Source organism: Punica granatum, chromosome 1 (genome assembly GCF_007655135.1).
Source record: "Punica granatum isolate Tunisia-2019 chromosome 1, ASM765513v2, whole genome shotgun sequence".
Lineage (NCBI taxonomy): Eukaryota > Viridiplantae > Streptophyta > Magnoliopsida > Myrtales > Lythraceae > Punica > Punica granatum.
Genome location: NC_045127.1, coordinates 31,311,076 through 31,327,244, shown reverse-complemented (window position 1 = coordinate 31,327,244; position 16,169 = coordinate 31,311,076).

Here is a 16,169-nt window from a genome sequence, read left to right as displayed (position 1 = left end):
TGCTAGCAATTATAAGGTGGTAAACATGCATAACATAACATAAAAGTGTATAAAAATGAAGTCTTGCAAGTTAAACATGCATAAAACACCATAATACTCCATAGCCATGCAAATAACGTAAAAGGTTCTAACTTCTCTAAGTCGAGAATGTTATACCTTGCCTTGGGATACGAGGAAAGAGTCGTGGAAGTGTTCGAGAGTCGGGTGACTCGGTTGAACGCATGGAAGAGTGCTCAGGTGCAAGGGCATGCACGTTCGGGGAGCTAGGCGACGGGCGTGCAGCTGGAGTGCTTGGGAGGCGCACTGTTCACCTGAGAAGGATGATCCTTCACCCGAAATGCACTAAATGACCTGAAACAATAATTTCAAGACTTCAAATGGAAAAACCAACTTCACCAATGAACTCCATGGGTCCAAAATGAGCGTGATATGGAGTTTGAGAATTTTTTAACTTAAGTCGGGATGATGAACATCGGCTTCCGACTTAAGAACTCAAGGCTCTCTTTGGATTTTTTTCGGTTTTCTTCTCTTTTCTTTCTAAGTGCTGAAACTTGCTGGTTCTTGAGTGTTCTTGGCTATGGAGTTTGAGAGGATTTCTTGAAGGAGAAAGGTTGTAGAGAGTGTGCAAGAGGAGAAGTGATTATCTTAATCACTTTTGGGCAATTTATAAGCAAAGCTAATGACACAATTAGTGAAACAAAGCATCATTAGTGGGAATGCTTAGGAGGGGCGGTTTGCTTAGGTAAATATCTAGCCCTATCCTCTTCCATTTGCATTAATGAAGAAGAGATCAAAGCATTAAATGGCATTGAAGAAGAGTTGGAGTGTTGTCTTCAAACTCCTTGGATATTTTTTGCTAGGAGTGAGCAAGAGTGGAAGAGGATAAGGCTTGGCAAATTTCGGCCATCCTTAGGAAAACCGTTGGATCTTACGACTGAAGAGGAAAAACCGAGAGAAAGCTCGGGTTTCGATTGGTCACGTATTCGAAGTTCGTGGTTTGAATTGAACGTCGAATTGTCGATATACGCGAGAAAACGGATTTAATGAGCTCAAGATTGGCATTTTTTCGTGGAAAATTGCCAAATGTCTGTATGAGGCTCGGAAGTCGGTTTTGCTCCTTTTAAGCATTCAGAGCGAGGTTACCCATTTCTGACAGCATATCTTGTATTTGCATCCCACGTCGGTCATTTTGACATAAATTGTCAAATTACGTGGGCATTTGACCTTTAAGCCGGTAATGCAAATATGGAGCCGGAGATGTCCTAGGAGGCCGGAACTGGATTTCTCAGATTTCTTTCTGATTTGCTTGGGCGATCCGGAGATCACTGCGATCTCTGTCTGTCGAGATTGGACCTCTAAGGACATGAAAAATGCATCTGAGACCCTTAAAGCACTGCTCGAGGGGTCTAGATGAGTTGTGTGATTCATTCCGACGATTTCACATCGAGCGTTGAGATAAGCAGCATTGGAATTGCCAACCATCCGACGTCAAGTTTCCCCAAAGAGGACCTCCGGATATGGATTTCCATTGAAAATGGTCTTTTTTTTCCTTGGAGGTTACTCGGGAAACCGAAAAGGGTTTTGCTGTCTGTTTTGCCCAATTGCGAATGTCTGCTGGAGTTTTCAGGGCAATGTAGTATGAACTTCGTTTGTCGTAATTCCGTCAGATCAGTCTCCGGTTATGCTCTTCCGAAGAGGGGTATGCCCGTTTTGTCGCTCAGAAGTCATTCAGGATGTTTGTATGGCTTCCAAAAGACAATCTGAAGCACTGCTCGTGCTCGATATGATTGTGGGGCATGGCCGCATCTGATATTTGGAATTAACTTTTCTCTGAGAAACCGGCATTTTTAAACTTCCACTGAAAAGTTGTCTATATACAAAAAGTTGTTATGTATAGAGCAGATGATTTGTGAAATGCGTTTGAAGGCACTTTTTATCTGTTTGGCATCGATGTGGATTTTTGAAGTCCAATATTGACTATATTCCGACGGACGAGCGAACTATCGAAATATATGATTGTCCATGTAGTACACTGGAAATGCCGGTTTTGGACTTTGTTGAGCTCTCTAGTCACTTTGTTACCCTTTGGTGACCCCTGGAGTCCTGTCACATGTGCATGTCTTCTGCTCAATTTTGCCGATTTGAGGATGAATAGTGATTTCTTGCTTTGCCGAGCCGTTTTCTGTATTCCTGCTCAAGTCATGGTCTGGACCATTGTTGATATCATTGCTTGGAAAGGTGAGCCAAAATGGGGTGCTGACAGCTTGCTCCTCTTTGACTGCGTGCTCGAGTAGAGGATGCAGCCAAAGACTTCAGAAGTACCCCAATTTGATAACAATGATCGATATGGAACTTCTGATAACAGTCTTCTCCCTCCTACCTTGGATATGTGGGGATGTTGTACCTGATGCAGAAATGTAAAAGTCAAGATGGACCCGAGGGGACGGACCCGTGAACAGAAAAGTAGTCGGGACGTACCCGAAGAGGAATGACCTCTGAGCAGAAAAGTAGTCGGGAAGTACCCGAAGGAGACTGACCCCTGAGCAGAAAAGTAGCTGGGACGTACCCGAAGGGGACGGACCCTTGAGTAGCAAAGTAGTCGGGACGTACCCGAAGGGTTTTCAATATGCACGGGGTGCATACCGAATGAACAACATGGTTCAATGGCGCCTACCCAATGGACTTGCAGGGTGCGGGGCATTTTGCCCTGCGGGTTTGCAAGGCGCGGGGCATTTTGCCCGGCGGGTTGCATGGTGCAGGGAAATTTAAAGTCGAGATGGACCCGAAGGGGACGGACCCCTGAGCAGAAAAGTAATCGGGACGTACCCGAAGGGGACAAACCCCTGTGCAGAAAAGTAGTCGAGACGTACCCGAAGGGGATGACCCCTGATCAGAAAAGTAGTCGAGACGTACTTGAAGGGGAAGGACCCCTGTGCAGAAAAGTAGTCGGGACGTACCCGAAGGGGATGGACCCCTGTGCAGAAAAGTAGTCCGGACGTACGAAACGACCCCTGTGCATAAAAGTAGTCGGGACGTACCCGAAGGGGACGGACCCCTGTGCAGAAAAGTAGTCGGGACGTACTCGAAGGGGATGACCCCTGTGCAGAAAAGTAGTAGAGACGTACCCGAAGGGGACGGACCCCTGTGCAAAAAAGTATTCGGGAAGTACCCGAAGGGGATGACCCATGTGCAGAAAAGTAGTCGGGACGTACCCGAAGGGGACGAACCCATGTGCAGAAAAGTATTCGGGACGTACCCGAAGGGGATGACCCCTGTGTAAAAAAGTAGTCGGGACGTACCCGAAGGGGACGGACCCCTGTGCAGAAAAGTAGTCGGGACTTACCCAAAGGGGATGACCCCTGAGCAAAATTTAAAGTTGCATGGGATGCATTGCAGAATGAAAATGCTTGCAGAAAGTAAATGCAAACGCTGGGGAGTTGCGTGAGGTGTGGAAGGAATCATTGTGATTCCTCCATCACTGAGCTTGTCTGTTCTGCAATCGATGTTGTGGCAGAATGTTTCATTGTTTGCCAACTGATTGTGATGCCATTGAATGCATGGAGTATTATCCTAAAGACTTCTCCTCGGATTTTGGCTGTGGTCCTTGGCATAAGGCAGACATGCATTCGTCAAAAAAAGACTCCTTTCGGGGTTCACATCCTCGTTCCTGCATATAGAACCATGGGAGCTAACAGTAGTTGTCAGTCCTATTCTACAACCATAATGAAGATGTGCATAGAAGTCTGAATAATAATGCTTTGGGGATTTGAACTTGATGACCCTTTAAAGGGGTGGTCGTATCCCGCAAGATTTGTGACTTGACAAGAACGCTTTTTACAGAATAGGCATGACCTGTAGAATTTGCATAAGGGTAAAAGGGGGGATTTTTTGGGATCCTCCAAATCAAGGATACATAGATTTGACTGCATGTCGAAACGTGTCTCATGCTCTGAGAGTAAAAGAGAATTTGCTTGCATCGAACACTGTTAAACCACTACTCGTTGCCGCTGCACGCTGAGTGTAGCTGTCATTTCGTGGTTGATCTGCCGAAGGTCCCCTAATTTTTGCCTAGGTCGCAAGACGCATGACGACCTAACGAGGTGTTTTGTTTGACATTTCCCTCATTTAGAGCTCACCTTTTGCTACGATCGCTCGTATTGGGTCTGATCGCACCTCTCGGTTCCTTAAACTTTTGCCTAGACCGCCCTTTTCGGGTTTTCAGCCTAGCGAGGATTTTGTTTCATGCTCACCTTTTGCCACGGTTCCCCTTTGCGGGATTTTAAACCGTGCCTCTCATCCCCTAATTTTTGCCTAGGCCGCCTCAAAGAGGTTTTCAACCTAGCGGGAATTCATTCTTTTTCTCTCAGGAAAAATTCAGAGAAAGGGAAAGCGCAGAAGAGGGGAGTACATGAGTTAGCAAAATTAAAAGTGCTGGGAACTGTACATGCAAAGAAAGATAAAATGTAATGTGCATTTGACAAAACACCCGCAGTGGGATGAGAGAAACACCATCACGGATAGTATTTCTTAAGAGCACCAGCATTGACCGGAAGAGCGTTCTCGTTTCCGTCCATATCATTGAAAATGATTGCCCCTCCGTCAAAGACTTCTTTAACGAAGAAGGGACCGTTGTACTTGTAAGCAAACTTGCCCCTGGAATCTAGGGCAATGTGTAAAACTTTTCGCAAGACGAGGTCGCTGGGGCTAAACTCGCGAGGACGAACTTTCTTGTTGAAGGTTCGGGCCATTCTTTGCTAATAGCACTGACTGTGGCAAAGTGCTGTTAGCCGCTTCTCGTCAATGAGATTAAGTTGTTCATAGCGTTGCTTCGCCCATTCTGCTTCCTTGAGTTTGGACTCAGCAAGAACCCTCATGGAGGGAATCTCCACTTCGATTGGAAGAACTGTTTCCATGCCATAGACCAAAGAGTACGGGGTTGCCCCGGTAGATGAGCGGATAGAAGTTCGATACACCAAGAGTGCAAACGGGAGCATTTCGTGCCAGTCCTTGTAATTCACCGTCATTTTTTCAATGATTTTCTTTATGTTCTTGTTCGCTACCTCTACCACACCATTCATTTGCGGACGATGTGGAGAGGAATTGCGATGTTGGATTCTGAACTGTGCACAGCACTCATCAATGAGCTTATTATTCAAGTTCTTAGCATTGTCGGTAATGAGGGTCGCATGGACCCCGTACCGCGCAATGATGTCGCGTTTGAGGAAGCGAGCCTCGGCCTTTGCAGTGACTGACGCGAGGGTGATAGATTCGATCCACTTGGTGAAGTAATCGATAGCTACCAGTATGAACAAGTGTCCATTGGATGCTTTGGGGTTGACAGGACCGATCACGTCCATGCCCCACATTGAAAAGGGCCACGGAGCAGCCATTGGATGTAGCTCGTTGGGTGGTGCTCTGATCTGATTCCCGTAGATTTGACACAAATGACAGTGCCTGACATGCTTGACGCAGTCAGTCTCCATGGTAGACCAGAAGTATCCGAGTCGCATGAGCTTCTTTGCTAGCATGAGCCCGTTCATGTGAGGTCCGCAGTTTCCCTCGTGCACTTCTTCCATGAGGCATTGTGCCTCGTTCTCGTCGACACACCGAAGCAGTGTAGCGTCGAATGAACGGCGGTAGAGAGTCTCGCCACTCAAGAAAAAGTGTGCCGCAAATGCGGGGTAGAGTCCTCCGGTCATGACGATCGGTGAACGCTGGGAATTGACCTGTTTGCAGCAAGTGCTTGATGTCTGCGTACCACGGTTTGCCATCAACTGCGTCAATTACATTGCAATGGGCAGGGCCCTGAGCAATCTGAAACTCGAGGGGCTCAATGAGATTCTCCTTCGTAATGCTCACCATGGATGCGAGCGTCGCAAGTGCATCTACAAACTGGTTCTTCATGCGTGGTGTGTATGTAAATGAGATATCCTCGAAGTTCTCTGTCAACTCTTCAAGGTACTCATGATACGGTACCAACTTCGAATCTTTCGTCTTCCATTGTTTGAGCGTCTGGAAGATCGTGAGTATAGAATCGCCAAACACTTTTAGCTCCTTGACTTTGAGGTCGATCGCCGCCTGCAAACCGAGGATACAAGCTTCATATTCTGCTATGTTGTTGGTGCAAGGGAAATCAATCTTCGCTGCAACAGGGAAATGACGCCCTTCAGGGGATATCAGCACTGCGCCAATACCAGACCTGATGGAATTGACTGCGCTGTCAAAGTACATCTTCCATCCTAGGGTCACTTCCTCATCGCTCACTTGGAGGATCCTTTCGTCTGGAAAGTCAGAGTTGATTGGTGTGTCGTCCTCAATCGGAAACTCTGCTAAATGATCTGCAATAGCTTGGCCCTTCACTGATGTGCGTGATACGTACTCGATGTCGTACTCCGTCAGTTGGCAACGCCATTTTGCTACGTTCCTCATGGAGGATGGACTACCGAGTAGGTATTTCAACGGATCTGCCTTCGACAGCAGGCAAACAGTATGGTAGAGAGTGTATTGCCGGAGTCTTTGCATGACCCACACAAGTGCGCAACACATTTTCTCTATCTCAGGGTAGTTAGACCCCCCTTCAGTGAACTTCTTGCTCAAATAATAAATTGCTCACTCTGCATGAGAGGAATCGTCCTTTTGCCCTAACATGCATCCAATGGATTGTCGGCGTACCGTCAGGTACAGAATGAGAGGACGATCCGATGAAGGTGGAACCAACACCGGCGGCTGAACTAGGTATGCCTTGACTGTATCAAAAGCTTTCTGACACTCATCATCCCATTCGACCGCTGCATTTTTGCGAAGCAAACGGAAGAGTGGTTGGCACTTGTCTGTTAAATTTGCAATGAAACGCGCGATGTAATTCAGCCGTCCTAGGAAGCTCCTTACTTTGCGCACTGTCGATGGAGGGGGCAATTCCATGATCTCCTTGACCTTGTCGGGGTCAACCTCGATGCCTTTTTTCGCTGACTACAAACCCTAGCAATTTCCTTGACTTGAAGCCGAAGGTGCATTTCGCTGGGTTGAGTCGAAACTTGTACTTCCTGAGACGATCGAATAGCCGCTTGAGGTTGACCAGATGATCTTCACCTTCTTTGGACTTTGCAATCATGTCATCGACATAGACTTCAATCTCTTTATGCATCATGTCATGAAAGAGAGTGACCATTGCCCGCTGATAGGTTGCCCCGGCGTTTTTGAGACCGAAAGGCATGACCTTTTTAACAGAACGTCCCCCACATCGTGATGAACGTCGTTTTGATCTTATCCTCCTCAGCCATCTGAATCTGATTTATCTAGAGAAGCCGTCCATGACGGAGAATTGTGTGTGGCGTGCTGTATTGTCTACCAAGACGTCGATATGGGGCAACGGGAAGTTATCCTTAGGACTGGCCCTGTTAAGGTCTCAGTAGTCGATGCAGACTTTGACCTTCCCGTTCTTCTTTTCCACTGGCACAACGTTCGCTACCCATTCAGAGTAATTGCATACCTCCAAGAATCCCACATCCACCTGCTTGACGACGTCCTCTTTAATGCGGAGAAGAAGATTAGCTAGTTGACGCCGTAAGTGTTGACATTTGGGCGGAAATCTTTCAGTGTCGAGTGGGAGGAAATGCTTTACGATTGAGGGGTCTAAGCCCGGCATATCAGTATAAGACCAAGCAAAGACCTCTTGCTACTCTGTCAAGAAATCGATCATTCGGGTTCTCTGTGCGGGGTCGAGACCCGTCCCAATCCTTAGGGTGCGTTGTTCTTCTATAGTGCCTATGTTGATCTCTTTGGTTGGCTCGATTGAAGTGAGTTGATGGTTTTCAAGATGATGCAAACTCTCTTCTATCTCGGGCACGCGACCGTCCTTGTCAAGTCATTCCCCGAAGTATATGGGTAGGGACTTTCTGAGGTGTGTTTCGGATGAATTCGAATCGTTGCATCGGTGATTTGGATTCGATTGGAGCCTGGACACAAAAGCGAATTGTTTTAGAAATTAAAGATGCTAGAAGTAAGTGCGAGAGAGAGAGAATTTAGACATAGAAATTCAAAAAGCATGCAGGGATTTTATTAACAAGCCATAACAAAAACCCCTCTTCTGTCATGTGGCTTATGGCGTTGCCGACATGCAGGTAGCATTATATATAAAGACCGTCTTACACATCGGCAACTATGGCCGAGTAGAGCGGAACTGAAGTCCAGTTGGTAAGCTTCTCATCCTCCTGTACAGGGCGGTTATGAACCCTGGAAGATGTCTCCTTAGTGACGGCATATATGGCTGGCAAAGCCAAAAACGCTTCAATTGCATCCGAAGAGAAGTCATCTGATTTAGTGATTGGGCTATCGGAGGTGCCTCCCATGATCTGCGGTGGTGCGGCAAAAAACTGTGAGAGCGGTGGAATCGGAATGCCCTTGAAGAGCTTTCCGTACTGTGCAGCAAGGTGGTAGAGATGCTTTCCATGACGAGCCTGCACGATCTCATGACAAGAGGGGCGAAAGCCGAGTCCCCTCCTATTGCGGTATTCCTCCATTTCAATCGGTCGGAGGATTCCCTGTGTACGTGCCCCAAGTCCAGTTCCGGGGACGTAGTCATTCTTCAACAAAACCTTTCCAATCATGCAATCGGTCCGTGATAGACCGACTTCTCCGTAGTCTTGGATTACGGAAATCGTGTCGAAAGAGTGAAAGGGAAGATTCTAATCTTCTCCAATGCTGATGTAAGGGACGGTTGTCTCCTTGTAGACTGCGTAATCTTCCTCGCCGTTAACAGTGATGAGCTTGCCTTCGACGAAGAACTTCAGCTTCTGGTGCAACGATGAAGGAACAGCGCCGGCGGCGTGAATCCATGGTCTCCCGAGCAAGAGACTGAAAGCATTGGGTATCTCGAGGATTTGAAAGGTGACAGAGAATAAGCAAGGACCCACGTCGATCAGGAGGTCGATTTCTCCATTCACTTCTCTCTTGGAGAAATCAAAGGCTCGAACAGTGGTCTTGCTTGCACAGATGCGACTCATATCCACGTTCACCTGTTTCAGCGTGGAGACAGGGCAAATGTTGAGAGCAGAGCCGTTGTCAATCATGACTCGACCAATGACATGATTGTTGCACTTGCAGACTATGTGCAATGCCCGCAAGTGTCCTTGACCTTCCGATGGAAGCTCGTCCTCGGCAAAGGAGATCTGATTCGAGAAGATTGAGTTCACAGTCTCCTTGATCCTATCCGGTGCAGTATCTTTTGGGACTGGTGCCGCAGCGAGGACTTTCAACAAAGCATTCCGATGCGGCTCGGAGCTCAAAAGCAATGCGAGGAGTGAGATATGGGCTGGTGACTTGCCCATTTGCTCCACCACTTTGTATTCACTTACTTTGATCACTTTCATGAAAGCTTCGGCTTCCTGATCGGTGACCTTCTTTGTAGGGAGTGACACGGCTTCTGGAATGGCTGAGAATGCGGTAGCAGGAGCCTTCCCTTTGTCAGCAGGCTCTAGACCATGATAAACTCGTCATGAGTGCGTGATACCCATCGCGTTCATTTCTAGTTCTGCATTGGCAACCTCACCTTCATATGTCCAGGGAACTCAGCTATTCTGGTATGGCTCCTTCGCAAGAACCTCAATAACGAACGGGACGACAGCAAATGCAACTTCTGTCGGAGCATGGTTGATGACTAACGGAATTGGAGTCTTCTGCGTGGCCTCATTTTCTCCGATAGTGGCGATGCTAATCATGTTGACAGAAGGTCCCGAACTTGACCCATGATCGGGGAGGGGGTTTGCGCGGACATTCGGTGGCTTCACCTCATTAAAGGAAATCTGCCTTGCGTCAATCATCTCCTGAATTCTGTTCCGGAGTGTCCAGCAACTGTCCAGGGTATGACCAGGAGCACCCCGATGGAATTCACAGTGCAAGTTCTGATTCTGCACTGCGGGGTCAAAGTTGGGACCAGGCGCCTCTGTTCTGATCTTGTTGCCTGCAAGAAGCTGCCTGAATATGTGAGAGAGTTGAGCTGGTAAAGTGGTGTACTGCTTGCGCGGACGCGGTTGTGCAGCATTGTCCTGATGAGTTCTGGGGGCTGGAGCACGTTGAACCGACTGAGGAGATCTCGAAGCCGGGGGTCTACCTTGTTGAGCCTGAGCAGGAGTATGCTGTTGCGGAGGTTGCGACTGGATAACAGTTGGCGGGGTCGAGTAATAAGCCTGCGATGTTTGGTAGGGCTACACATAATGCACGGGATGTGCATATGCCTGAGAAGTCTGTAATGCAGGGGTATAGTCCACCGAAATCGGCTGTGAAGCCTGATGTTCGGAATTGATGGCACCAATGGTCGTGTCTTTGCCTCTCCTGGAGGTTCCAGTAGTTTGCTTCTTCGATGTCTTTCCATCCTTCTTCTTTGATGGACCTTCGATTCTTCCTAACTTAACACCCATGTCAAGCTTCTTTCCCGCCTCGATCAGGTCTGAGAAAGAGGAAGTATGAGCCAGGAGATGTGAGTAATATGTGCCACTGAGTGTGGAGTGAAACAGCTGAACTTGTTATCACTCAGTGATTGGAGGAATGTGTTTTGCTGCTCTTCCTCTCCATTCCGTTGCGTATGCTTCAAAAGATTGACCCTCTTTCATCTCTGTCATGCTGAGATCGAGAAGCGTAGGAGGAGTCTCCGCACAAAATCGATACTGGTCGAGGAACTTCTGACAAAGATCTGTCCATGTAGGGACGTCGCCGACTTTCAGGGTCATAAACCAATCTAACGCCGATCTCATAAGACTATCTTGGAAAGTCTGAATGATGAACTACTCATAATCCCAGTATGAGAGCATTTTGCTCTGGTAGTGACGGAGATGATGTCGAGGGTCTCTGGTCCAGTCGTATCTTTTGAAATCTGGAATTTTAATCTTAGGGGGGCAGCCGCATACCCGGAAAGAGATTCCAGTCACTGTCACAAAAATGGAAACGGGGGTTGCCTACTTGGAGGGCTCGAATGGTTTCCTCCATTCTCTTTATTCTCCTCTCCTGTTCATTCTTCGCTTCGGGAGGAATGTTTGTCGGTAGAGCTGGAGGGGCAGCCTGAGTAGGCATGCCCGGTTCAGTGGGAGGAATGTTTAGGGGCGGTGGAGCAGGGTAAGAAAAGCTTATTTGGGTTTATGGAGTTTGGAAAGGAAATTGGTCTGCAGTGGGAACAAGAGCCTATGCGATCGTGACAGGAGGAACCGTCGGTGGTGGCACAGTATAGATTGGAGGATGCATTGACACGGTTAGTGGTGGCAGTGTATGCATAGTCGAATTCGCGGATAAGAAAGCCGTTGGTGGCAGCGGAACTGCTGCTACAGCAGGTGGTGGCGGTAGAGGATCATTGATTGGATGGACCGTCGGTGCATACGCCATTGCAGAGAAAGATGCGTCTTCAACCTCCGAAACAAAGGTTAGAGGAACGGTTGGATTTGGATCGACAATTGGCTTGTGCTCCGGAAGCAGAGTGAAGCTCGATGAAGCCTGGTTCTGATTCCTGAGCATGGCCATGAGCTCTGTCATGTTAGTGGCCATGTTGGTGGCCAACTGATTCACCATTCCTTCTAGCGCGGTGAAATGTGTGGACTCCACAAGGTTGGACGCCGTCTTTGTTGTTGGTGGAGGATGTCCGATAGGGATGCCTGAATGCGCTGTAGATATGTCCGCGGGTATTGGAGGTGATATAACTTGCGTCAGTGGTGTTTGAGAATGTGTCGGCATTGGCGGAGCATCTTGCTCGTGAATGGCGGGTTGTTGATCTTCTGCCATCCTTACGCGTGGACGAGTTGGATATCGATGGGACGCCAGTTGTTAGCACCTGTATGTATAAATATGTAAGTGCGATTGCAGCATGTTGACAAAAATTTTAACATGTACATGACTAGTGTGATGAAATGTATGAAATGCATAGTTTTGAAAACACTAATATCATTACATCAGTTCGACTTACGTTCTATAATTTACAAAGACAGTCTATTTAAAAGAAAGGAACGTAAACATAAAACGGACATCCTACTATGCCCGATATCTGAGTGAGCGTTGCATAGGTCCGAGCAGGGTAAAAAGACACCGTAGACTGCTAAACCTACGAATGGGAGGCCTTGCGCTTTTTCGCCTACGCTCGGTCCAGTGTAGAGCTCAAATGCGCTATCTCCCTGTCTTGGTTCGCTACGCGTGCGCGAGTCTGAGTTAGCTCCCTCTGAAGCACTCTGTGGTCAGTGAGCTCTGAACGTATATCCACAAGCTTGCAGCGGAGTCGATCTCGCTCCTCCCTGATGGACTGCAACTCCGTGCGCATGGCCCCTTGGATGGAACTCTCTGCGTTTGGAATGTCTGCTTGCGGTGGCTGCGGAATCCGTGACGTGCGTAGCCGACAAACAGGTGCAAGTCCGTGCGGATGGAACTGAGCTACATATGCTGTAGTAGCTGAGAAAGCTCGCTCATCATCAGTGGGATGCTCCGGGAAGTAAAGTTCCCAAACGATGCGAGTGTCCCACAAGCGTTGAACTTACCAAACCCATAGAAACCTGTCTGGAAGTGAAGCTGTCATGTTTGCCCACATGAAGCGGTATAGAGCGCGATCCGCCTCTGTAGGGATATCCTGTAGACCATCGAGTTGTCTGATAACTCGGGCTGGAAATATGAGTGTACTTCCTAAATGACTGATCAAAGGGAGTCATGTGACTGAAGGACATCCAATGGTCATGGGACCGCCAGGATTCTAACGTGCAGTCCATAGAAACTGTGCCGGGGTGAGACCTTCCAGAAACTGCTTCCAGTCGGTATAATCACGGTCAGAAGGTCGAAACACCTGAAGTAGACGAGCGATGAGTGAACGCTCATCGGTGATGTAGGAAAAAGGATGGGATGAGCAGAACGGCCTAATATATGCAAGAAGCCAAATCTGCAGTAGATGCGGAGCTCCTCTCATTCTACCACGTCGAACCTCTCGTACATAGTCAAGAGACCGAATGGTCTCAGCCAAGACGGCTTCCACGTAACTATGGCCTCCTACCACTTGGAGGATGACTTGGGCAAGCGCCCCGTCTATGAGGTTCGACGAGTACGGGAATAGGATGGTCTCGAAGATGAGCAAGTGGAACCCGTGACAGGCGTCACGCTGATATGATTTTCCCGTGGCATTGAGAGAACGAACATGTATGAAGTCTATGAGCCATGCAGTCCTAATGCTATGCTCCCATCCATATTGAAGCTCATGGCGAATTTCTTCGTCGCGAAGATCTAAAAGAACGGCTAGTCTATTCTGTATCGTGCCAAACTGGTTGGGCACCACGATGTCGCGGGTCGGCGTGGGCCGCTGGATTAGTGCTGCATATTCCTCTACTGTAGGAGCTAGCTCTGTCCCCTGAAAGCTAAATACGGCCCGTTGAGTGTTCCAAAAACTGATAGCTGTTCTGAGCAAGGTCCAGTCAATGGGGGAATCCGCTAGTAGTGGCAAGTCTCCTATGATGAGTCGGAGAAATGCGCGGTCAACTGGGCGGAATGTTCTCCAAAGGTGTATGATGTCCGCGGCTGGTGTGACGATGACATCGAGCCTAGGACAGGGATGCGAGCGATCCATCCTTACCTAAATGGAGAGATTGTCGGTTCAATGTTTAAAAACCAAATCGATGCAATGTCCTAGGTTGTTTTGAAAACATGCATATAGTGCGGAAAAGTAAAGTATAAGTGTATCTGTTACAATGTACATCGCTCATTTCAGAAAAACAACAAAAGGCCCACCTAAAAGAAAACTAGGGGCCGACTCAAAGACCGGACTTTGGGTCGGTTGAAGGCATGAAGGTTATTTCGGTCCACCATGACGGTCCCTGTTTATGCATGGTTTCAGTGTTCTACTGGGAAAACCACTAACTAGGGATGGGGGCTCCCGATTCAAGGGTATCAATTCCTTGAAATAGAGTGAGGTTCTTTGGGGCCGGTTCGATGGCAGAGCCGACTCGATTTGTTCCCTTACTCGGAACCTCCGACTAACCTAGCTTCCTAAATCGGCGCCCGTGGGATTTCAGGCGAGGTACTTAGAATTGCGCTAGAATGATGCAATGCAAGTGTAGAAAAGTAAATGTGCGTAAAATAAATGTGCGGAAAGCGATAAAGAAACATGCAAGCAAGCAAACGAATCGAGCCTGAACCCACTAAGTATATCCCCAGTGGAGTCGCCAAGCTATACGGACCCGAATGTGGACTCTCGTCGGGGCCTGTATTACGCGTTTTTGGATCGCGCGGCTTGGGAGTGTCCACCTTCCCGTGGGGACGTGTGACGGACACGCGTGAGAGAATGAGTCGCCACTTATCATTTTATGACCCGCAAGTCGAGGACGGATAAGTTACCCAGGTCTAGGGGTATGGAACACCTAGTTTGTCGTTAAGGCATTGATCTGTGCGGAACCGAAAAATCCGTGTTCGGGGGTTCATGTTACGTGCGGGCCTATATCCCGCACGCCCTTTCGGTACTCTGGTTTGCTAGGCTTGCATGTTTTATTATTTACCGCTTGAATTAATTTGCACTCGGCTCGCACGTTTTGACATCGTAACTTAGGTGAACCAAACGATGTCGGTTGAGAAGCCGAGAGAGAAGTAAACCCGTATGTCGGGGAGTTGGTTCATAATCTTGCGTTACAGTTCATCGAACCATGGAGGTTGAATCCCTGCGTGAACCAGAACCGCGAATTCTTGGATTTACTTTCCTTTGGGCAAGCATTAAACCGATTCGATTAATTCAATTCTCGGACCGTTCGCTTACCGACTGGAATTCTTACAGAATAAATGTACAAAATAAAAGTCCTTACAATGCTCTCGAAAACAATAAATACAAATTACAAATGGCCGAATTCCAGTCGACTCGCATTCGGCTATTATTCCACTCTAACTCACCGTGAGTTTAGGGAAAAAGCCGAAGAACTGAAATTCAATGCATGCTCTCACTGAATAGGGTATTGGACCCTGTCAGTGTTCATTAGGACGTTGGACCCTGTGATCGATGATTAGGGCGTTGAACCCTAATATTATAAGGCCTAGGGATCAGGCTCCACCCGCATGGCAAACAGGTGTACAATGATAACACGCAACATGTTAATAATGGACAAAGTATTTGTTACTGTCAGATGTACGTATCTTAGCAAGTTTATTGACCCAGGGGTGTTTTTGAAAGCAAATGCCATATGCTAAGCAAACAATCATGCAAAACATTTTGCATTCGACTTTGTTTTGAGAACTTGACAAAGAGAGTCAAATCTCGTGTGTATGGATTGCTTTTACAGTTGTTCGGTGTTATGACACTGAATTACCACTGAATTGATCCAAACTTGTATTTTGACTATAGATTTGGAACCTAGAGTTTCACCTAGCCATTTTCTAGCATTTGGTTAAGTCGAGTGAAATGATTAGTCAGGTACTTGTAATTTTGATGCAGAATACCCAACTGACATCTTAAACGATGCTAAGATGACGGCAAATCACAAAATGATGTTCTTGCCCTTGATTTGGAAATTTGTTTTCAGAAAAGGAGAACAACACAATACGGATTTGAAAGTATGAGGGTTTTGAAAAGGGCATTAACACTGTTTTGTAATTCGTCGACACGAGTTACAAATTAATGTCCAATTCATGCAAAGTTGTTCAAATTGAATGAATTAACCGTGTGAACGTCCCGATTAACTCGTTGGTGGAATTAATGCTTAAGGTTATGCCGAATACATTAATTATGAAAACGATTCATGATTCGACGACCAAAACGAATCCATAATGATCAAGGATAATTCGGTTAAATAACCGACAATACCTTTATAACCGAATGGATCCGAATGAGTCCTCGATACACAAACCCATGCATGTTTGTTTTTAAAAAAAGTTTTAAACGGTGTTTTAACATGGGAATCGTGGAGATATCGAAATTACAAATTCACACAATCCGAGAAATGAATTAAACTCGAGATAAGGAAATCATTCTTGATCCAAGAAAGGCCAAGAAGCCCTTGGCTTCACCTTGTCATAGATGACCGAATACTCTCATGGCTCAATTCAAATCACAAATGATTTCCTTGCCTTGGTTTAATTATTTTTTCGCATGCTCAAATATCAAAAATGATGAATAACACGTTTTTTAACAAAAGCCGGTATTATCATGATTTGAATAGCACATTCAAACATGTAAACAT